The sequence below is a fragment of the Tinamus guttatus genome, unplaced genomic scaffold, assembly GCF_059628265.1.
Source record: "Tinamus guttatus ecotype Peru unplaced genomic scaffold, ASM5962826v1 Tinamus_guttatus_pri_ptg000322l, whole genome shotgun sequence".
In the NCBI taxonomy this organism is placed as follows: Eukaryota; Metazoa; Chordata; class Aves; order Tinamiformes; family Tinamidae; genus Tinamus; species Tinamus guttatus.
In genome coordinates, this window is record NW_028288856.1 from 527,758 (window position 1) to 552,921 (window position 25,164).

At 39.1% G+C, this 25,164-nt stretch overlaps 1 pseudogene; it reads right to left on the reverse strand.

Annotated features, from left to right (window-relative positions):
* Window positions 1-18,693, reverse strand: part of LOC104580565 (nuclear factor 1 B-type-like) — a 63,681-nt pseudogene extending 44,988 nt beyond the window's left edge.
* Window positions 18,694-25,164: the final 6,471 nt, after the last annotated feature.

Sequence of the window (25,164 nt, forward strand, 5' to 3'; positions counted from 1 at the left end):
AAGCATTGCCTCTAATGGGGGATTTCCATTACTTAGGGAGGTTGCAGGCTGTCTCAGATGACCCCTCGTTTCTGTAAAGATTGAATACAATAGGGAGCCTAGCCCTAGCCAATACTTGTGCATAAAAAAACTGGAAGACTACAGAACTGGTCAACCTTGGCATGGGACACAGTGAGTCTTTGTGCCCTTTCCAACCTAGTGCTTCCAAACCCAGGAGTCTACCTTACTTTTAGCTATGTCGTATGGCAGATCATAGCCTTTATAAAAAACATTATAGGAAGAAACTGAGGCTAGGATTTACCAAAACACTTAGATAGTATTTCATTTTGAAATAGTCTGGTATTTATTTCAGTGAAATGTTGCAGTTTGAAAGCCAGAGTGGTAGTGGTGGTGGGGGCAGAAGGCGATATCAAATCAGCATGGGATTCACGAACAGTCCGTGGACCGTAGGTCCGATTGCCTTCCTAGGAGCGAATCGAGTTCCCAAATAGTGTGATCACCTATAAGCTCAACTCTGGCAGTATCGGATTCACGAACAGTCTGTCAACTGTAGGTCCGATTGCCTCCCCCCAAAAAAGTAGTCGAGTTCACAAACAGTATGATTTATTCAAATGCAACATTTACAAAGCAGGTTTCGGATGTCAGTACAGGAAATTCTCTACTACAGCGTGGGGTTTTAGCTAGCTCTGATGTACAAATGTGCAATCATCACTCACCCCAGAAGATGGGAGAGGGCTCTCAGTCTCAAGTCTCCTCAGGCGGTGCGCCACTCCAAGGGGAGGAAAGGGAGATCAGCCCGTCAACTGACCCAGGAGTTACGATGTTTTCTTCCCCCCGATCTTTTCATCCTTAGTTCACCTTTTGTACTTTTCTTTACATTCAGGTGGAGTTTGAGTGACTAGAGTCATACTTAATATTGTTATTGATTGGTGAAAAAGTTTCTCGCTTTCATTTAAAGGTACAGTCAATCGAAAATCTAGAGCGCATGCTCAGTGAGGAGTGGTCATACCTCGGAGGCGGGTAACTTTGGGGATGGAGGTGTGGTTTTCACATTATAATGAGCAAAGTTCAAGCAAAGTTCATCTGAAAGGAGTGATTTGCCACCTTTGCTGTCTGAGCACCGGACATGTTATCGTATATCTCCCATTAGACAGCCACTGTGCGGCTTATCAGCGGCCCAGCACAGGGAGTGCAACAGAGTTTGGCCGTGGTGTCTTCACTCCGCTCCATCCTCCATTACTCCCCTTTGCAGTTGTGAGGAGGGCAGATTGTGTTGCCTAGGGAACCGTGGAGGAGCAGAGTCCGTGCGTAGGAACCATCCTGGAAGTGGCAACTGTGTATCACCCCAAGCAAGCTTCTGTAATGCCAAAACTTCTGTTAGGCCCTAGTTTTCCTCTCAGTTCCTGCTTTCAAACAATTCTTCCACAAACAATTCTTCCACAATTATTTGCCAACTCATACATTTATTTAGAGCATTAATTCACAATCACAAAATTCTCACAACTAATACATTATTATACAGGTAGTGGAAGTCTAGGTCAAAAGCTTTTTTGTTGCTGTTGTTATGCAGAAACAAGGCAAATTTGATTTTCAAACCATACTAAAAAATAGGATAGTGAAGGACCTTATCTGAAAACCCTGATCTGCACTAGAAGTGTAACTGAAGAACAGCCTACACCATCTCAAACATGTTTCTTTGAGGTTTTACTGCATTAAAGAGTCATGACTTCTACCAACATTACTCTACTGGAAAAAGTTTCTATTGTAGACCTAGCATTTGCCTTGCAAGAAGATATTTCAAGAAGTGATGGACTGAGTTTTATGAGATCAAGTTTTTTTTTTTTTGCTCCAGTTGGAGCAGAAATATTGTAAATATCAAACAATTTGTGGTATTTCAGCAATATGAAACATGAGAATGTCAAAATGAGTTTTTTAAGAGTTCAATTAGCTATTTTACTTCTGTAAAAATACTGCTGAGAAGAGAGTCAATGCTAATCACAAGTATTTAAAAACATTATTTTTGAAGTATAAATATTTGAACTAAGCTTAGGATTCTAGCAATGCTTGCTCTAGGACCAAACATAGGGGTAAAACACTCACCACATTCTTATTCAGGATTTCCTTATTTACATATAAATCCTTAACACTTGATGCTATGTTTATCTTATTATTTTTTGTGAATATCTGTTATTTTTTAGAGTCATTATTTCCCATGCTTGTAAGTATGGTCATTATTCTTTGTTGTTACCTATCTAGCTTTATATTTATACATATTAAAAGACATAAAAAGACAGTATATGAACCAGTCTAGATTGCTGAGTATCAGTGATTTTTTTTTCTGTTATATTCCATAATTTCCATTGTATCAACTAAAACCTTTATCAAGGAAGATGTTACCTCTCATCTGAAAAAGCTGAAAATCTCCTTGTAGATATTGAAAGGCTGCTGTTAGGTCCCCCTAAAGCCTTCTCTTCTCCAAGCTGAACAAGGCCAGTTCCCTCAGCCTCACATGCCCCAGTCCCCTGACCAGCTTGATGGCCCTCTGCTGAACTCGTTCCAGTTTATCAATGTCCTTCTTTAACAGCTTGATGTCTACCAAACCCCTAGGTCCTTCTCAGCAGAGCTGCTTCCCAGCCAGTCAGTCCTCAGCCTGTATTGTTGTAAGGGTAATTCTTTCTAGGCGCAGGACTTGGCATTTGGCCTTGTTGAATTTCACGTTGTTCCTCTGGGCCCGTTCCTTGAGCCTGTCTTAATCCCTCTGAATGTCAGCCCTGCCCTTGATCATATCCTCTGGTCCTCCCCAGTTTGGGGTCATATACAGACTTGACAAGATCACACTCCATCACTTTCTCCAGGTCATAGATGTTAAGCAGGACAGATCCCAGGAGAGACTGTCATGGTATTCTACTTGTTACCAGTCTCCAGGTAGAATATGATCCATCATGCAAACATTTTTACCCATCTGGCTGTCCATCAATCTAGATGGTAAGGTCTCAACTCAGATAGATACAAAAATATTGTGGGAAACAGCATTAAAAGCTTTCCTAAAGTCAGTGACATCCACTTCTCTCCCCTCATTTACAAATCCAGTCATTTCATCACAGAAGGCAATCACGTCTGTCAGGCATGATTCACCCTTGGTAAACCCATGCTGACTGTTCCTAATCACCTTCTCCTCCTTTGTGTGCCTAAGAATGTGTTTTGAGAAGACTCGCTTCATGATTTTCCCAGGGACCTAAGAGAGGCTGACTAGTCCCATTTTCATTGTTCAGCCTTTTACTAAAGTAGCAGTGGAAGCTCTTCTTGTTAAATATAATGCAATACAATATGATGAAAAGGATGCAATTTTTCAAATGAAATAACTTTTTAATTTACATTCAGTTTAATATCTTTTTTTTTTCTTAAAATAGTGTTGAGCCAAACTAGTGCCTAGGGACTGTTAAAGTATATTAATTTTTATCTTTACCTACATTTCCCCCCATAATTTTTACATATTGTATAATTAAAACTGGAGAAAAAAAATCAGAAAAGGAACAGGTGAAAACAATGGAATTAGAACTTCAAGCTAAGAACTGAGATGTTGAAAGGCTGTGATTAAAACCACTGTTCTGGAGCAATGAGAAAGATGACAACATGGATCAGGCTGTTTGCCCCATGGACACATATATACACTATGCTTTTCCATTCTCTCCTAGAAGTACTTCACTAGAGGTTACTGGCAAACACCACTGTTTTCTGTTTTCTATTTTTAATTGTCCTATGTCATTCCAATAGGCATTCATGTTTCCTCAGACTTTTCAGAAGAGCACAATGAAAAACAAGAAAAAAAGCTTCAGATTAGTGCAGCAAGGGGCAGAAATGGGAGCCCCAGACCTGCCACCAACAGAGATACAAGTATCCCCTTGGAAAGCAGTACATTGGTATAACCATATCTGAGGGAATCAACAGATTTGATTGTCAGCTATTCTCCCCCCAAAATAAGTTGATAATGCAAAAAATTATTATGTAGTTAAATAGAGGAAATATAAGTTAAGCAAACCATGTTTTCAGCAGATGTAATGGGTGCATAAAAAATGAGCATCTCTGTTTTTGAAATACATCTGTTATGCCAAGACATATTCCTTCTATATACAAGTATGATGTGAAGAGAATCAACATCAAGTATCTAAATATAACAAATGTAATTCAAACTAAAAAAAACATTAAACTATGAGTGCATAGAAGTATAGACACCTGGGTCTTGTGACATTTTTCTGCTGGATCTAGTTTAAGCAGTTTAATATTTTTGTATCTATTTATTTCAAGTCACTTATGCCATATAAGCCATTATTTCTGCCAACAGAGATTTTCTTTCTCGATAGGCAATCTGTGCACATACAAATTTGAAAGGTAGGATAGAAGCTCCAAATGTTTTAATAGTCTATTATCAAAAATTATCCCCTGACAACAATATATCCCCAGGCCATGTGCTTTAGATCAACCTAAAGAGAAAAAAAAATAAAAAAAGGAATTTTATCTAGAGAGAAATGTGTTCTGAAGAGGGTAGAAGACTCCAGTTTAAGTTTTCAATCCAATCTACTTGTCTCTACATATAAATCTGCTGGATTTTATAAGAGTATTGCAAAAAATAAAAAGTTTATTCTTGATATTCATGCTGTTTTAATAAGAAAGAAAAAAACTCAAAAGAAAAATTAAATTGGGAGGTGACAGGAAACAAACCAGTCTTAGATTCACACACTGATTTACAGTAATAAAGCAGAATCTATGAGTTCTGGTAAATGTGAGTGCAGTCATGTTCATTACATATGTTGATAAGTATGAAGGCAAGTCTCTGTAGGCCCTTCAAATATTGCACACAGCCAATTTAATGCAAAGCAGAAGTCATCAACTGTTGGACGAACATTCGCTTTCATTCCCATATGGATATTAAGACAAAGGGGGAGGGGATGACCTCCTCATTTATTTACAGTTAAAGGGTAGGTCTGTAGGAATGAGCACGAGACCAGCAAACTATGCATTTGGTTTATGGGAAGACACCTCCCACCTTCAGAACATTCTCCTGCCACAGCAGAGAAAGTGCCTTGGTTTTGTGTAACCTCCTCCCCTATCTAGCATCTGCCTTGTCCAATCTCGCTTGGGCCCACTCCAATAACAACATCTGCTTGGCAACTTTTCAAACCCAAGGATAGTTATCTAACTGAGGCTTTTGTGCTACACTGTTATTCAATGTGAAGAAATATCTCCTTAGTTGAAAGAGTACTTTAGAAAAGCTATGCAGCTATTAGCAAGTGAAGCACGAGGCTAATAACCCCCACCTGGTCATCAAATTAATTATGACATCTGAGTCATGATAACTCAGAAAGCACACACAACTGCAGACTTGTCACATGTAGAGATAAACATGTTCTGCATCGGCGGGGGGAGGATGGACAGACAGACTAAAAGGTGCAGAAGAATATCTAAGCCTCAACTGTTCGATTTTTAAAAATGTGCATTACTAACTTTCCAAAGGGAAAAATCTAAAGGAGAGAAGCAGGGAGTGGATGAAGTTTTCTTGCAGAACATATATAGGCTTTATGAAAGAGAGAAGGGACAAAAAAAAACAGGGGATTAACACACTGATCTTTACAGTAAAGCTATAAATCGCCATATTCCTTTGCATGAAATCTTGTTTGGAAAGGCACTCTTTAAAAGCCCGGTGAAAGAGGTATACATATCACCTTCCCTTCCTCAGAATGCAATTACTTCAAACCTTTTGTCAAGATATATAATTCCAGACTGAAGTACACTTGATAAAGTCTAAGGTAGGGAAAATACTGTAGCGACAAATTAAGCTCTACTCCAAGCTAAGTGTCTGGCAAGCAGAAAAAAGTAATAATTTTAAAATATAAAATATAGACAAGGCAGATTTGACTGAGCCTAGACACTGAAGAATAAGGTACTGCCACAATTAATATTCAGATTTTGCCTATTAATCTGACTACTGATATTGTTGCATCATTATGCCACGGTTTGAGTAGAGGACAGTTTCTTCCTTTCAATCACAAACATGCATTTGCTTGTTAAATTTCTTTGGTATTTGTAGACATTGTATGCCTTTATTATATTTTACACTTTTCTGGAAAGAATTGTGATTTTTCCATTATACAAGGTATAGCAAAAAACTCTTGGAAGTTAAGTTCTCATATGTGAAATATAACTTCTTAAAATGATTTGGACATTATTATCAGATTTATTATCAAAATAAAGCAGTAGAAAAATAGACTATTAATACATTAGTGTACTATGGTTAAGTTTAGTGAACTACAAGTATCACTAAACAGAAACTCTGGGAATATATTTGTGTGCTATTTGTATTAGTCCCAACTGATTCTTTGTCAACAACACTTAGTCCAGAATAATAGAGTGTCTGAAGAGCTGAATGACCAAAAAAAAGTCCCCTTCCCTTTTTTTTTTTTTTTTAATCACTTAGAAAGGCAAAAAGCATGTTCTACAGAAGCCATAAAATACAACCTGAAAAAGTAGATGGGATTGCTACAGGACAGCTTGGTCTATACCAGTTCACCTGTTAGTACATATTTTTCCACTGTATGAGTAGCAACCTCCATCCTTCTCAAATAAGGACCTCCAGCATTATTTCTGCTGAAATCCTATTGTAGAGTTAAATTTCTGATAACACTATACTGGTCTTAAAAACTCTTTGTTTTTAACAGGTCCAGTACTGGAACCTTATTTTACTTACCCATTTTCATTGTTTTTATTTTAATTATAATTTTCCTATTCAATAGATGTTTTTTCTTTGATTTATTCGATTATATTTCTTAGCCCAAAGTTAAGATATAACAATTCAAAATAAATTTAATATTAATAATTTAATATTAACAGATATTTCTAGCATTGCTTTTGTCATGTCAGGGCCCTGAATGCACCAATAGGCCTTAACTGCTCTGATCAGCTTCACCTGGATTTTCTACCTACAGCCTTTGCCCATGAGCCCAGGAACCCCATTTCAGCTCATGCCTGGGCATTAAGACCCTGCCTGAGTTATGTGGTAGGAGTACTTGGCCATGGACCTTGTTGATCTTGGCACTGACTTGCAGACTGACTTCCCAGCTTGACCTCAGATCTGCCTCATCACCACGAGCGTTGAGCATCTTGGTTGAACTTGACTACTGTCTCTGGGTCTACCCTGCTCACCTTGCTCAGGTACTGTGGGGCTGGGCCCTGGCTGGAGAGGCCCCTGCCCTGCTGGCCACATTATCATAGAATCATAGAATCATGATGGTTGGAAAAGACCTTCAAGATCATCGAGTCCAACATTAAGCCCTTCAACATCACGCATGCTAAACCATGTCTTTAAGTGCCTCATCTACATCATCATGTGCCTCATCTCATCTCATCTTTCTTGAACGCTGCCAGCGATGGTGACTACACCACTTTCCTGGGCAGCCTTTTCCAATGCTTGACTACTCTTTCCGTGTAGAAATTTTTCCTAATATCTAACCTGAACCTCCCCTGGCTCAACTTGAGGCCATTTCCTCTTGTTCTATTTTTGGTAGTTATTCTGGAGAAGAGATTGACCCCCGCCTCACTACAACCTCCTTTCAGGGAGTTGTAGAGAGCGATAAGGTCTCCCCTGGGCCTCCTCTTCTCCAGACTGAATAACCCCAGCTCCCTCAGCCGCTCCTCATAAGGTCTGTGCTCAAGCTCCTTCACTAGCTTTGCTGCCCTCCTTTGGACACGCTCCAGCGCCTCCATGTCTTTCTTGTATCGAGGGGCCCAAAAGAGAACACAGTATTCAAGGTGTGGCCTCACCAGTTCTGAGTCCAGGGGGACAATCACTTCCCTTGTCCTGCTGGCTACACTGTTCCTGATACAAGCCAGGATGACATTGGCCTTCCTGGCCACTGGGGCACACTGCTGGCTCATGTTCAGCCAGCTGTCAGTCAACACCCCCAGATCCTTTCCTGCCACGCAGCTCTCCAGCCACTCTGCCCCAAACCTGTAGTGATGCATGGGGTTGTTGTGACCCAAGTGCAGGACCCGGCACTTGGCCTTGTTGAACCTCTTACAGTCGACCTCAGCCCATCAATCCAGCCTGTCCTGATCCTACTGTAAAGCCTTCCTACGCTCAAGCAGATCAACTCTTCCTCCCAGCTTGGGGTCACCTGCAAATTTGCTGAGGGTGCACTTCATCACAGAATCACACAGAATCACAGAAAGGTTGAGGTTCGAAGGGACCTCTAGAGATCATCTAGACCAATGCCCCTGCTCAAGTAGGGACACCAAGAGCACATGGCACAGGGTCGCATCCAGGCGAGTTTCACTTCCAAATCGTCCTTGGCTTTCCTCGTTGCATCCCTGCATTCTCTGACAATGTTCCTATATTCCTCCGAAGTGGTCTGACCCTTCTTCCACATTACGTATGCTCTCTTTTTAAGTTTTACCAAGAGCTTCTTGCCCACCCACACAGGTCTTCTGCCCTCCTTGCTTGACTTCTTTCTTATAGGAATACACAGATCCTGAGTTCGGAGGAAGTCATGCTTAAATATTAACCAACTCTCCTGGACCCCCTTTCCTTCTAGGGCCCTGGCCCAGGGGATTCCTCCAAGGAGCTCCCTGAAAAGGTCAAAGTTAGCTCTCTTGAAATCCAGCATTGCAATCCTACTTCTTGCCCAGCTTCCTCCTCACAGGATCATGAACTCCAACGTCTTGTGGTCGCTGCAGCTGAGACTGCCCCCAGCCTTCACATTTCCAACCAGATCATCTCTGTTTGCTAGTACCAGGTCCAGCGGCATCCTTTTCCTCATTGGCTCATCTACCACCTGCATCACGAAGTTATCTGCAACGTTCTGCAGGAACCTCGTGGACTGTCTGCTCCTAGCTGTGTGGTCTTCCCAGCAGACATTGGGGTGATTGAAGCTCCCCATAAGGACCAGGGTCTGTGATTGTGAGGCTTTTTGCAGCTGCCTGTAGAAGGCCTCATCCTCTTCCTCGTGAGGAGGCCTGTAGTAAACACCCACCACAGTGTCACCCCTGTTGGCCTGCCCTTTAATCCTCACCCACAGGCTCTAAACTTGCCCTTTGTCCTCCCCTAGGCAGAGCTCCATACATTCCAGTCACTCTCTCACATAAAGAGCAACTCCACCACCTCATCTTCCTGGCCTGTCCTTCCTAGAAAACACAAAGCCATCCATGGCCACATTCCAGTCATGAGAGCTGTCCCACCATGTCTCAATAAATTAAGTTAACTTGAGTCAATAAACCTATTCAAATGAGCCAAGCTTTCAGGCTAAGGTCTTAATTTAAGAACATTATTATTATCTGACGACTACACAGTAACATATTTATTGCTGTTTTATAATGGCATCAGTATCAGCATATGCTTGTTCCCCTTCCCCCCCCCTTCAAATCAGCAAAGCCATATCATGCCTTTAAAAACAAACAAAACAAAAAAAGAAACAAAAAACCCCACCAATTTCAAAAGGTACCTTTACCTAAAAATGCTGGCATATCCATGGCAGATGATTAGATCATCTCAATAATTTGTTCTAACAGTTGAACTGCAAGTTATTATAGACAGTCATAATAGGCAGTTTGTCAGGATATGGGGACAATGACTGTCCCTCACACCAGGAGTACTTCATAAATATAAGCAGTATTCAGGAAGTAGTTTCACAAAGACAAAAGACAAAGATCACACTTTCTCCACTTTTAATAAGTTTAGATATTGCAGTCGAACTAGTAAGTACACAAAATCTTTTCTTTAGCAACCTCAGACACTCCTGAATAGAACAGAGGTTTGTAAGAAAGTAGTGTTCTAGTACTTAAGAAATGAGGAAGCCATTTATGACACTGATATGAACTGACACTTTATTTAATGTCAAGAAATTACTTTGAGCATTTGGGAGAGAGGCTTTTTTTTAAGTTGTGTGACATTTTCATCCTTTCCTATATGCCCCTTCATTCTTTTCATTCCATCCATTCCAGCATTTTCTTCATTCTTTTCAATATGCCCCACTGAAAGGAAATATTATTTGATAATAAATAAAACAAATATAAATGTATTATAAATAAAACTATGACTAATTTTATAATAAAATGATAATATGTTTGATATTATATAATATATGAATAAGTATATAATAATACATTTATATATTAAATATATAAATTATTCATAAATAACATTATGTGATTGATAGAGACTTATGGGTATCTTCCTCTTGAAAAATATTATGAGCTTTAGCACACTAGTAGAAATAAAATTCATTACAAAGCAAGAGAGAATGAAGCTTCTCTCTAGCTGCTAGAAATCTTTATGCCACCTTTCTGGCGGACGAGTGTTGTTGGTTTGTCCCCACCGGTGTTGCTGTTGGCAGACAAAAGGGGGTGATGCCTGCAGCCGGACCATATCAAGCAGAGACAGCAGTTGCTATGGAGCAACACCTGGAAACCCGATGGGGTGTGAAGTCAGAGCTGAGGACTTCTTGTCAGCTCTTGCCACAAAGAATTGGAGGAAGTGGTGGCACCACTGCAAAATGGAAAGGTCAAGTGGCTTGTAGACATTTTGTGACCCAGACAAGAGATCAGGTCAAGAGATTCAGGTAGTGAAATCAGCTCTGGTCAATTAAACCTAACAAGACAGGTTGCATAACATAGCAGGGCTCTTGACACTAAGGCCAGGAGCTGAGGCCAGCCTCATAAAACACATCTTTTAACATTTTTTGGCATTAACATTTTATTGGCATAACAAATCTAAGGCAATCCATCCAAAAACTGCAGGCATCAAAATAATAATAGATGTTTTCACACTTTTAAATCAGAGACACTGGTAGTATAGCCATCCTTTCAATTATATCTGCTATCATTTTCAATGGCATTAATGACAGAATGGAAAAGAGGTTCTGAAGTAATTACTTTTACTTATGTATTATATACAATATCCTTTAAAAAAAACTTGCAAGCAAATCTAGCATTTCCTTGTAATTTGTCTCATCAGAAATTTATATTGAAAATGTTTTGGCATTTTGGTTTCAATGTAGTTCATCAAAAAAGAAGCCTACAAATACTTATGTGTATTTTTTAAAGCAGAGTCTATAAGTACTATATTCTAAGATGTGCAATTTTTATATTTCAAAGAAATAAATGTTTAAATAGTCAATTCTATTAGATGTTCTAATATAATGCTTTCTGAAGAATGCTGCAAGCTGTCTGACTAAGAATTAAAGCACTCAATTTCCCAGAGCAGAGTTGACTTAGAGTTCACTCCTGTATTGAGTTTATTCTTGAATTGGGGGCGGTGGGTCAATAATTAAAAGGACCTTTAAATCTGTAAAGGTGCTTTTAGTAAAGGTACATTTAAAACAGTGAAGGACATAGAAATTTAAAATAATCCTTTATCCTTTAGAGCTACATAGTTACAGTTAAAATGTGTTAGGCTGCTTTGGGCTAAAAGAACCTTTAGAGTTTGAATGGACTTCAGCTAGGTTTTTACATAATTTATTACCTAACATTGCATTGCAGTTTTTTAATTATTTATTATTTATTTCCCTTTTTTTTAAAGTAGAAAATAGTCTAAAAAGTTCCCCAAAGCCTTGGATAATTATGGGGGAAGTTAACATTAAAGTTATTCAGTACATGCCCATTATTTTAAGTCACCTTTTAGATTATTGGCCCTTCTTCAATTAGACATACACACACATAGAAATCGAGTTTGAAATGCCAATCTCCCACCATCTCTGAAATAAACTAGAATAGCCACACTAATAATGACATTCACAAAAAAAATGATGAAAATATACTTAAATAGACTTGCATCAAAATAGCCCTCTTTGTGAGATTTCAAACTTGGAAGAGAGCTTTCAAGCAGAAACGAATTTTATTATAAAAAAGTGGTAAAAAGGAAAGCTATACCAGAGGAGTATCCCAACCTCACACAGAATTCATTGCTTGCAGACAGTACAATATAAATCTACTATTTTCCTTTGGACAAATCTAATACTAAGATTTATTTCCCTTCTACTAGCTTTTAAGCCTTTTAAGCTTCCAATTTAAATCTAGGATTTCTTCGCTTCCACAAAACAGTTTATTATTATGAAAGTTGAGGGGGGTGTGAGCGTGTAAAACCATGAAAGCATCATATAAAGAGTGACATCTTGTTATTGTCAAAGTCTAGCTAATCACACAGGCCTTTTTCATATTTGCTTAGTATCTCCAAACATGTGATTTCTTCTCCATCCCAAAAAGAAGCAACAAGTCTATTCAATTAAATTAGCAGTTGCACTTGGCTAAAAACACAAACTCAAGTGATTACAGGAAAGCAACATACTACCTTGCCACTGAGAAAGGAATGCAATTTTTTAGAAAGCCTCTTAAATTATGTTTAGCGTTGTTGTATGCTGCTCTAAGAACCAGAGCTTTTGATAGCCACCAGTCCTTAAGCTTTCTGAAATTCGTCCTCTACCAAAGACAGGGAGGAAAAGAACAAAAGGAAAGAAAAAATATGGAGTTGAACACAACTCTGATTCAATAAATATTAAACACTAAAATAATTTAAAATCCTGTGGTAGTATTAACGAACTTTTCACAACTGTAAGAATTGAGTACATACAAAAAGGAACTTAAAATATAGATCTTAATCTATTATTTGAAGCATTCCCTTTATTAATTAGCTGCCTTATTATAATTTTGATGAAGCCTTTTTGTTTCTTTATTACTTTATATGTTCTTGCTATTGATCTAAGTATGATAAGTTAACACTGATGCCTAAATTCTCAACTGATTGCACAAAAATTAACTATAGATTTCCTCTGTCTTAAGCATGAATAATATGAATTAGTCCTGTGAAAGTGACCCCCAGGTTGTATCTAGTAGGAGGGAAAATATCTATATGCACACATATTTAATTTTAATATTCAAAGTGTGAATTAAATACAGAAATTTCTCTCTTTCTCACCAGTGTGTTACCAGATAGTCCTATTCTGAGTGAAACTAAAAGAAACTGTCCATTTTGAATTCTTAATTTCTACCTTACAAACATCAATCTACATGTACATTGTGAGAAATCACAAAGGATTGGTAATCTTTTCAAATGTTTTAATTCTCTACATGCTAATGCACAAAATACTTGACACTCAAACAGAAAATAAGACTATGCCTAGATATAAATCAAATTAACCATCACTTTTAATGTTGCATTTCATGGCCAATCTTTTCAGCATATTTGAGATACTTGGCACGGTAATCCAGCATTGTATAGTAGAGAAACAGAAGCCAGTATGGTGTCTTTTTCAAGTTAAAAGAAAAAATATTTTCTGCATGCATGAATAAATTGGAATTGCTCATAGCAAATTGAAGTTTTTTTAAAAAAAAAGTTCATTATTCACTATTAGATTGTTATTTTACAAAAAGCTCCTTTAAAATGAAAACTGATAAAATATGAAACTCATGCTTCTTCTTCTATATTAGAAGATTCAAAACTCAGATTTGTTTAAACACAGGACATCAGTAAGTCCTTTCCATATGTGACAAAGTTCTAAAGCTTTTAGGCTCCTATAGGTGCAGAAAGGAATGAGGACAATTTTCTGTTTCCAGGTCAAGAATCAATTAGATGTGTGAACTCCATCCTATCCAGGTCTCTCTGAATGGAACACAGCTCACTGGTGTCTCAGCCACTCCTCCCAGTTTTGTTTCATCATCAAACTCGCTGAGGGTACACTCTCACAATGTGATTTGTCAGAGTTTCACGCTGGAGAACTGGGCCCAGAGGAACCTCATGAAGTTCAACGAGAGCAAGTGCAGGGTCCTGCACCTAGGGAAGAATAACCATATGCAGCAGTACAGGCTGGGGGCTGACGTGCTGGAAAGCAGCTCTCCAAAGAAGGACCTGGGAGTCCTGGTGTACTACCATGAGCCAGCCATGTGCCCTTGTGGCCAAGAAGGCCAATTGCATCCTGCATTAGGAGGAGTGTTGCCAGCAGGTGGAGGGAGGCGATCCTGCCCCTCTGCTCAGCCCTGGTGAGGCCATATCTGGAGTTCTGTGTCCAGTTCTGGGCTCCCCAGTTCAAGAGGGACATGAAACCACTGGAGAGAGTCCAGCATAGAGCTACAAAGATGATAAGGGGACTGGAGCACCTCTCCTATAACAGACTGAAAGAGCTGGGCCTTTTCAGACCAGAGAAGAGAAGGCTGAGAGGAAATTTTATCAGTGTGTATAAATATCTTAAGGGAGGGCATCAAGAGGATGGGGCCAGACTCTTTTCAGTGGTGCCCAGCGATAGGACAAGAGGCAACAACCATAAACTGAAGCACAGGAAGTTTCATTTGAACGTGAGGAAAAATTCTGTGTAATCCTTTTTCCTTAATTAATGTGTTAATGGTGGTTAACCATAAAGCAATATTAAAACCAACTCTCTAGGAAATATCAACAAAAATGATTTAGCCCTTTTGTTGTTTTCCTGGTAACAGAAGTTATGCAGTTAGAACCATCACAGCATCTTGATGTTTAAGAATTTAAAAGTTCAAGAGTGTCTATACAACATCAGACTAAGCAGATCTGTATCTATTTTCCACTCTCTTTCTTAGATAGTTTAAAAGATTGTCCCCTCAACTTCGGATTTTATTAATAGCAAGGGATGCAGGCTCCCTCTAATTATATCACTCTTAGACAAGGACAAAGGAGCATGTAAACAGTGGGTAACATGAGTGAGCTGAGAAATGTACTAAGAGGAGCACACACATAAACCACTTGCAAATGTTTAGTGCATTTACCTTTGCTTCAATCTTTCACACTACCAAAATACTTCAAGGTCCATTATGCTTTAATTCATAGAATCATAGAATGCTTAAGGTTGGAAGGGACCTCTAGAGGTCATCTAGTCCAACCCCCCTGCACACGCAGGGTCACCTAGAGCACGTGGCACAGGACTGCATCCAAGCGGGTTTTGAAGATCTCCAGAGAAGGAGACTCCACAACGTCTCTGGGCAGCCTGTTCCAGTGCTCTGTCACCCTCACTGTTAAGAAATTTTTCCTTAAGTTCCTGTGGAACTTTTGGTGCTTCAGTTTGTGGCCATTACCTCTAGTTCTGTGAGTGGCCACCAGTGAAAAGAGGCCAGCACCATCCTCTGCACTCCCTCCCTTGAGGTACTTATATACACTGATTAGATCCCCTCTCAGCCTTCTCTTCTCCACGCTGAACAGGCCCAGCTCCCTCAGCCTCTCCTCATGCGGCAGATGTTCCAGGCCCCTGATCATCCTTGTGGCCCTGCGCTGGACTCTCTCCAGCAGCTCCACATCCCTCTTGTACTGGGGGAGTCCAGAACTGGACACAATACTCCAGATGCGGCCTCACCAGGGCTGAGTAGAGGGGCAGGATCACCTCCCTCGACCTGCTGGAGACGCTCTTCTTAATGCACCCCAGGATTCCATTGGCCTTCTTGGCCACGAGGGCACACTGCTGCCTCATGGTCAACTTATCATCCACCATATCATCCATCAATTCAGTATGTGCTGAAATATGTAACAGCAGGTATGCATTTTATTTATATTGAAAAAGAGAAAAACAGTAGAGATAACCGAGGGTTAAGAATTCTGCAGATGAAAAACACTTCAGTAGATACTGTTTTACACAAAAAGCAATGCATTTTTTTTTAATGTCAGCTAGGTAAAACACCTTTTTTTACCTTTTACTAGGTAAAACACCTAATAAGGAAAAGGGGTTTATACTATCCAGGTTCTGTTGCAGCAAACAAGTACTGTGGCTTTTATTCAGTGATTGTCAAAACTTTCCAACCTGCCCATTGCAATGCGGATCCCAACCAAGAAATAAAAAACATTCAACAATGAGACAAAGAGGGTCTGATGCCAACCTCGGTGCCACGGGCAACCATTTCTGGCATAAAGCACAGTCTGCCTTTTTTTCTCTCCTTTCTTGGCACTTGACAAACAAAATGGCGGTTCTTGTAACAACAAAACACAGCAAAATGCTGCACTGATTAAATCATACCACCAAATGATTTTATGTACCGAGATGCATTTAATAATATAGAAGCTGTCTGATGCCCGATGCCCCCGGCCCCCCCCTCCCGCCCCCCCCCAAAAAAGTTTTGTCAACAGGAGGAGTAATCATGGCATTTTCAAGTTTTTTTTTGTTGTTGTTAAAGAAGGGATGAAAAAAGAGAGACACTTAGAACAGGCAGAAATCGATAGAAATGTATCATTAAGAATTATTTTAATGAATGAATTATTGAATTATTGATCACAATAATTCATTGTTTCTTTCTCCAAATCAATCAAAGCAGCAGCATTGCAACCTCTCGAACCACTTAGGTGGTGTGTTTTTTTCTTTGTTTTTGTTTTGGGGTTTGGGGGTTTGTTTGGGGTTTTTTTGTTTGTTTTTTTTGGTTTGTTTTTAAAGATCCTGCTACAGGAGAGGATAGTAGTAAGAGAAAATGAGAAACAAGCTAAATTTTGAGGAACAAAAAGGAGAACAAAAGTTGGTCAATGACAAAACTTGACCAGCTAGTCCTTATTTTCCTCATCAAAAGAAACAAGGAAGTAGGTGCTCTTTTTTTTAATGAAGAGCCAAAAGAATTGACACTTCTAGATTTAGAAGTTGTCAATATATTGTAACATTAGTCCACATTGCAATGCAGATGCCAACCAACAAATCACAGGCATTCTAGGCTAAACAAAGAGGATCTTGTGCCAATTCTGATGCCACTAGCAACCATCACTGGCACTCAAGCTATTTTTTCTCTTCTCTCCCCCCACCAATTATTTTAAAAGCCACAACAACAACAACAAAAATCCATGCTACTTTGCCCCTTATTATTAATTTTATGTAGCAATTCATTCATATTTCATTCAGGAATTATTATTTCTTAGATTTTATATGATATCATTTGATATGATATGGCTTTTCATATTCTCAGAGAGAAATAAAAAGCAAAACATTAAGCAAATGATGCAGCAGTTTGACAGACTTCATGTTTATGTTTTCTAAAGCCTGGTGTTCTTAATCAAGTGCACTACACTACAAAGCATCATTAATAGCTTGTTTTCAATGAGAATAATTGAGAAAAAATATTAAATATTAAAATAAAAAAATGGCCAAATGAAGACATGTGCTATTTTATTTTTTTGTTACTAATATAATCCATTCAGTTATTTTTTCAGTTAAACTCCTTAGTTATATTCTGAGCATCAGATAACAGCCTGTCACCTGCTCTCCTATAGGCTATTTCTGCCTGCTCTGAGGACAAGTTGAGAAATGGCCCATCATCCGTGGCAGTTAAAATTTTCCCTAGTTTGGATTTGCAGCTAAGAAATAAATTATTTGTTAGTGTAGACTCCGTAGCAATGTAAAGACTACTAGAAGATGATACAATCACCAGAGGACCGAAAAGGCCTTTCAGCAAGTTTTCCATGAGTCTCAGTATTTGCAAAATCTGCACATTAATATTGTGGTTTTCCATGATAAAAAAATATCACCAGTTGATTTCCTTTTTATTCTATAACACTAATTGTAATTAGTTTTTCCAAAGTGCACCTGGGGTTTTCCATATTTAAATATCTTTCAAATAAAGTTAAATATAGCAGTGTGATGATGAAAAAATGATCATTTTCATGGAATATTTCATAAAAATATTACAACAGGGATTTTTGTTGTAAAGTTCAGACAAGTAATACAGCAAGATACTATTGTCAAATATGACTAAAATGTAAATGCCATATGCTGTAAATCTAAATATAAAGCTATGGTATTTAAGCAGTATTTCTTTGCTAGAGATTTTCATGCTTAATAATGATGAAAAAGTTAACAATTGCTCTTCAAAGCAATTGCAGATTCATCAATTTAAGGAAAGTATTTTGAATATTAGTAGTTAAAAAGGTGAGAATAAATACATTACCTATATGTCTGTGCAATTGCATGTACCTGCATCTGTTGTTAACAGTACTGGAGAAAGAGACCGATAACGATGTTTTCTGAAGCACTAACTGGAAAAACATACAACATACTGCCACTCTGACATAAATAGCAACTTTAAAGATACTAAAGTACTTCCTTAGTATGTCCTAGTATCTTGAAAGAGAACATGACATGTATGTAAAATATATGTATCATATGCACACACACCCACATTGTGTATATAGACCACAGAGGAATATTTCATGAGAAGTCATTGCTTAGGAGAAAAAGGTCAACTTAGAATCAGTTTTACATACTAACATAGAAACACAACAATCTGCTTCCTACCTTGTTCCTCCACGTAGCATGCCAAAAACAAAACAAGCTCCTTGACTGATACTGTTATGTGATGTGGCTGGACACAAAGTGCTGAATTTGTGCAATGTGGGGATTTCATGAGTCGCTCTCCATCTGTGCTTTCCAAGAGGATGCCTTTGAACAGGATCACCATGACTAAATCCAGACGCCAGACTTTGTCAGCCTGTCGCAGGCAGTCGATTCTCCTAATCTTACCCTTCTGATCAGGATTGGACAATACACAACATGGGTGCTTCTTCCCAGTCACTGTGAGCACAAAATCCTCCTGGAACTCTTGGAGAATATCTTTGCGCAGCTTGGTGAGGAGCCTAGATGCCCACTTTGGCTTAATTTCAGGCTTCTCACTAAGTAGCTCATCCTTGACTGCTCTTTCCTCATCCTTTGACATCTGCTGCTTGCGTTTTCAAGCTTGAAGGTTGAACCACTTATAGGCAACTGCAAGGACATGTGGAAGAAGTGCCTCAATGAATGGGTGAAATTCATCCTGTGGGAAGAAGTGGAGAGGGAGAATTAAAAAAAAAAAACACCAGCATTTCAGCATCACTTTGTTTTAGCAATCAAGGCAATATTGAGATAGGTTTCTGACAAGATGAGAAAACAGGATGAGAAAAAAAAAAGATGAGAAAAAAAGAATTAAATTTTACACAAGCTTGTGCATAATATTCCTTTAAGTAATTATCCTTGTCAAATAACAGACAAAATTACTCAGAGCATCATATTTTTCACCACATTTCAGCTTTTGAAAGAGCCACATGAAGATTATTTGATATGCCTCCCTTCATCCTACAAAGCTGTTACAGACTACATCATTTGAAAGAGATGCTATCAAGATGTTTTGTTTTTAAGTATAAATAGTGAGTGAACAACATGAAGCAAAGTACCATTATACAAACAGGACACTGTATGATTTATATATATATAAGCAGAAATGTTCAGAACGCTGAAGCAAATACCACAGTTCATTTCTCTGTGGTACAGAAACACAAAGCATATATGTGCTCAGTGTAATGCCACACCACAGTTCCCACTTTTAGAGCATGCTCTCAGCAAGAGATTGCTGGTGGCACAAAGAGTATGCGCCATTAAGCTCAATCCATTTTCTAATCAAACGTCCAACAGTCCAGCACTGAAACAGCACCATTCCAGTGGTGGTAACTAGAGAAACCAGTACACAGTATGGGAAGGTGGGCAAAAGACACAGTATGTCATATAAAAATCCTGAACAGAAGCTTGTGTATTTTCATCTCTGCATGCTTTAGTTTATGAAGTTGAGAACAAAAAATATATAAATTATATTAATGTTCTTCCAGCAGCTCCACTATGGCATTCAAATCCCCACAGGATCAGTTAATTTGCTACCTGATCACATGAGCACAGCAATAATGGCAATTTCCTTAAAAAAAAAATCCAAGATGTGCAATGAAAAATGGCAGCTTGGCACAAATTTTACATTTTTTGTCTTTCTGCATGCTGTGGGAGGGTGATATTACAAGTATACCATTGGTCACACACTGTTTTTGTAAAATCCATAGAATTTAATTACAGTTGTAAAATATCCCTTCCTGTCATATGGGCTTCACCTGCAAGGTTCATATCTTCTACCTAGTTGCAATATGTATTGCATTAAAGAAAGAAAGCTTAATTGCTCTCTTGTCTACAAGTACATCCTACAGCAATTAACTCATTCTATCTGCTTTAAGCATCTTCTTATACATCCATGTTAATATCTAAATAGCCCCTCCCCCAAAGTACTGTATTTTTCCATGATCAAAACCAAATAGAATGAATTTCCTGTTTAAAACAGTGCAATCTGCTTATGAAACACTGCTATATTTTGGTTTGGAAGACAAACCATAGGGGAGGTGTCTTTTTCTGAGCATAGGCATATTTGTTTTTAAATACCATGCGGAGATTATTCATCATATGGAATGACACAGTAGAAACGAAAACTGAAACTTTATGTGATTATATTCAAGAATATAACTAATATTTTAGTTACTCGGATAGACAGGGAATAAATTACATTAAATTAGTAGACTGATTAGGTAAAAATAAAATAAAATAAAACAATGGGAGTATAACCAATGATCTCATAATTATAGAGAGCTAAGGAGAAAAAAAAAAAAAAAAAAAAAGCAAACCTATGGTGAAGAATTGTTTGAAAGCAGGAACTGAGAGGAAAACTAGGGCCTAACTGAAGTTTTGGCATTATAAAAGCTTGCTTGGGGTGATACACAGTTGCCACTTCCAGGATGTTTCCTACGCACAGACTCTGCTCCTCCATGGTTCCCTGGGCAACACAATCTGCCCTCCTCACAGCTGCAAAGGGGAGTAAGGGAGGATGGAGCAGAGTGAAGACACCGCGACCAAACTCTGTTGCACTCCCTGTGCTGGGCTGCTGATAAGCTGCACAGTAGCTGTCTAATGGGAGATATACGATAACATGTCTGGTGCTGAGCCAGTAAGGGTGGCAAATCACTCCTTTCGGATGAACTTTGCTTGAACTTTGCTCATTATAATGTGAAAACCATACCTCCATCCCAAAAGTTACCCGCCTCCGAGGTACGACCACTCCTCACTGAGCATGCGCTCTAGATTTTCGATTGACTGTACCTTTAAATGAAAGCGAGAAACTTCTTCACCAATCAATAACCATATTAAGTATGACTCTAGTCACTCAAGCTCCACCTGAATGTAAAGAAAAGTATAAAAGGTGAACTAAGGATGAAAAGGGAGAGGGAAGAATCCATTGTAACTCCTGGGTCAGTTGATGGGCTGATCCCCCTTTCCTCCCCTTGGACTGGAACGCCGCCTGAGGATACTCCTTCTGGGGTGAGTGATGATTGCACATTTGTACATCAGAGCTAGAGAAAAACCCCACGCTGTAGTAGAGAATTTCCTGTACTGACATCCGAAACCTGCTTTGTAAATGTTGCATTTGAATAAATCATACTGTCTGTGAACTCGACTACTTGTTTGGGGGGAGGCGATCGGACCTACAGTTGACAGACTGTTCGTGAATCTGATACTGCCAGAGTCGAGCTTATAGTTAATCACACTATTTGGGAACTCGATTCGCTCATAGGAAGGCGATCGGACCTACGCTCCACAGACTGTTTGTGAATCCGACACTGATTTGATATCTCCTTCCGCCCCCGTCACCACTACGGCTTTCAAATTGCAACATTTCACAGACACTATTGTCCTTTTCCTTCACACTTTTTAACATACACCTTATAGTTTTAGGACTTTATGATATTATGAATCAAAAGCATGAATATAGTTATTTTTTCACTTTTTAAAACAAAAGCATTTACTCATTAGAAATTGGAATTTAAAAAAAATGAAAATTAACTATATAAGCCTATTTATGGATTTAGAATGCTATCAGTTATTATTTTTACAATACTATATGCAGTACTTACAGGTGAAGCCAATCCAAAATAGTTCATGATGTTGTCAGAAAGGAAAGCTACATCTCCAGTACTCTAATAGACTAATATTTCCACAGTAATTTTTATTGCCACTTTTAGAACTGTAAATGCTGCAGTCTATTTTAGATGTAAGGGAAATTATTGTACATGGGACAAAAGAATCTTTCCTCTCCAAGCCCTATGGCTTCCCCTGCTTTAGCCTTCAGCTGTTTTTTTTTGTTGTTTGTTTGTTTGTTTTTAATATGTATAAAATCTATTTTATTCAGTATAATATGAATTGCTGTTTGTGTTTAAATAACATTTCATTTAAATGCTTTTTTTTTCTTACAAAAAAAACAAAACTTAGTGGTAGTTATAACTGAGAGAGAAAGAAGCATGGCATCAGAAAGTGCATGAAGATAGGGAAATCTTATCATGGGCTGTGGTTAATCTAAGCAGTATTACCTTCTCACACAAAGAACAGATTGTGGTTTAACTCTTTTTATAGCCTGGTTTTATGTGCCAGTATAGTATCAGGATTGTTCAAATCTCTACTGGAATTTACTAATCAATGTGATCACCTATAAGCTCGACTCTGGCAGTATAGGAAATTCTTAGGAATAGGAATACAATAGGAAACAATTATTCCATAGTGTCCTGTTCTATTCTCTTCAAATGAAGAAAAGAACTTGACAAGAAAGAACTTGAAGAAAAACTTGACAAGAAGCACCCCATAAAATTATCCTAAATGGAGATTTGCTATTAGTCATACACATTATCCACTAAACCTCCTGAAAAGTTGTATTCTAAATTTCATTTTCCTCTAATATTTGTATATTTGCTTTTTCAACAGTGATTTATGCAGGCAAAGTTGTCAAACATCTTCATCGACTCTGGTGAATCACCATGCACTGACAAATTAAATTAAAATGGAATTTACTTTCAAGTATGTATATGGCTTGCAAATAAATGAAAAGTACCTATATTCTAATTGTAGTACAGTAAAGATGGATAAAGGTTTTTTTGTTTGCTTGTTTTTGTAATAGTTAAAAGGGAAACAAATCCTTTCCTCATCCTTCCACCTTTCCAAACTTTGTATCAATTCATCCAAGTGTGAATCAAGGTCCATGCAAAGTCGAGCAATTCCATATAGGAAACCTTGCATTCTCGATTTCACTGCACAGATTTTTCATTACCCATAAATAAACAACATATTCTAGGGAGGAAAAAAAATACATGATTTAAGATTCCTAGATCACTGCAATATAAAAACAAACCACATTAAAAATATCACAAGAGACTGAACACAAAGGCATGCAGCGACTGCATCCTATCATACTTCAAGAGAAGTAAATGGAGTTTGTATTCATTCCAAAATGAAGGGAAAGGGGTACATGGGAGAGAACAGAATAAGGAGAAAAAAAAAAAAGTTTAAATGTATTTGGTAAGTTTTCATTCCTCCTTGCAGTTATTTCATATCCATTAAACTTCTACAGTAATGATAGCAAATAACATTACCGACTGTGAAAGATTGGCTTTCTTAAATCATAAAGATCTAAAAACAGATAATAAAAATGTTGCAGTTCAAATGGCGCAGTGACCTGGTTCAGGGACGGCACGGTGACCACCCCCAAGCCACTTGGGCCATCAGCTAGTTGACACCAATGTGGTGGACGGCAAATGGCGTTTATTGATGGGTAACAAGGTGTTATATAGCTTGGTTTACAACGTCACATCCGTCTGCTTACATCATAAACTAAACACTATTGGCTATTAGGGGCCCTATCTTTCCGTACAGCACGATATCTTCCGGACGCCATTCCCTAACTATCTGCAACAAGTTCCCCCCTCCCTATGCATAACAAAACTAGCTAAAATACAACTATCTTATTCTTATTACTATCTTATTCTATTCTTATAGTTATACCAATCTTAAAATTACGTATCATAAACTTGACATAAAACATAAGGCACAAAGAAGAAGGCGCGTAGAAGGTAGGGGATGACAGGTAATACCGGGGTGTAGGAATAGGGTGTACCTTGGGATAACTTGGGGGTAATACTGAGTGGATATATTCTTAAAGCGGTTGTCAGTGTTCTACTAACATGATGTTAACCTTCTCTAGCCGATTCTTGACAAACGGCATGAGCTTATTCAATATACAGGGTCCAAAGATTAGCGTCATCATGATCATTGTGATCGGCCCTATCAAGGTGGATATCAGGGTGGTTAACCACAGCGAACCGGTGAACAAATTTTCATACCAGCTGCGTTTGGAACAGGGTTCAATGGGTGCTAGTTGGCAAGACATGGCACTGAAAACTGGTGGCCCTGTAGTTATTTTTGTACTAATTGCTCGAGATTGTTCGATCTGTTCAAGTACCCCATTTAAAGGGCTGGTGTGACTCTACCTGTCCTATAGTGACAAGCTGCAAAATTAAGATAACGCAAAGGCATCGCGGCCCCCTCTTGCGGAGGCTGTTTTGTTGTTTTCTGGATTCGGTCAGCGTGGAACTCACAGGCTCGGGCGGGACGCTTGTCACTGGGGCGTACGGGTTACGGGGGTGTCTGATGATCCGGTCCTGTGAACAGAAACTCACAATTTTCATTAGTTTTATTTTGAAGGTAACAGCCACCTGAATTGGGGTCAGATGCTCTTCCTTTGCAACATGCTTAATCATGTCTGCCCCCGCTGGTTGTTCTTTAATTCGGATGTTTACCTTCTTTTTCTCCTTCCTTAAGTTTGAATCGGTTGTGAGCCACTCGTCCTGACTAGTGTCTGATCCAGAGTCGGAACTCGACTGACTGGTCACTTCCGGGCTCCGGTACTTTTTCATTGGGCTCTGGCGTTTTTTGAAATGGCCACTCTGATCAGTTCTCGGCCCCTCACTAGGGCTTATTCTCAGCCCCTCACTCGGGCTTCTCTGATTAGTTCTCGGCCCCTCCCTCGGGCTTGCTCCCGGCCCCTCCCTCGGGCTTGCTCTCGGCCCCTCCCTCGGGCCTCCCTCAGCTGTCCGGTCAGGCTCATTGGTTCTCAGCACCTCACTCGCGCGTCCCTCACGTGTCCGGTCACTCCCATTGGTTCTTGGCGCCTCACTCGCGCCGGCGGCACCCTCGCCCCGCCCTACCCCTTGCGGCTCGGCGCCATTTTGAGGGGCATAGGGTGGTGGCCTGGCCCAGACGTCACCATGCTCTGACTTCTTTTCAATGTTCCTAGCTTCCTCGGCTAGCTCGCTCCAAACAGATTTGTTGCAGTTGCACACTTGTTGCAGTTCAAACGGCGCAGCGACCTGGTTCAGGGACGGCACGGCGACCACCCCCAAGCCACTCGGGCCATCAGCTAGTTGACACCAATGTGGTGGACGGCAAATGGCCTTTACTGATGGGTAACAAGGTGTTATATAGCTTGGTTTACAACGTCACATCCATCTGCTTACATCATAAACTAAACACTATTGGC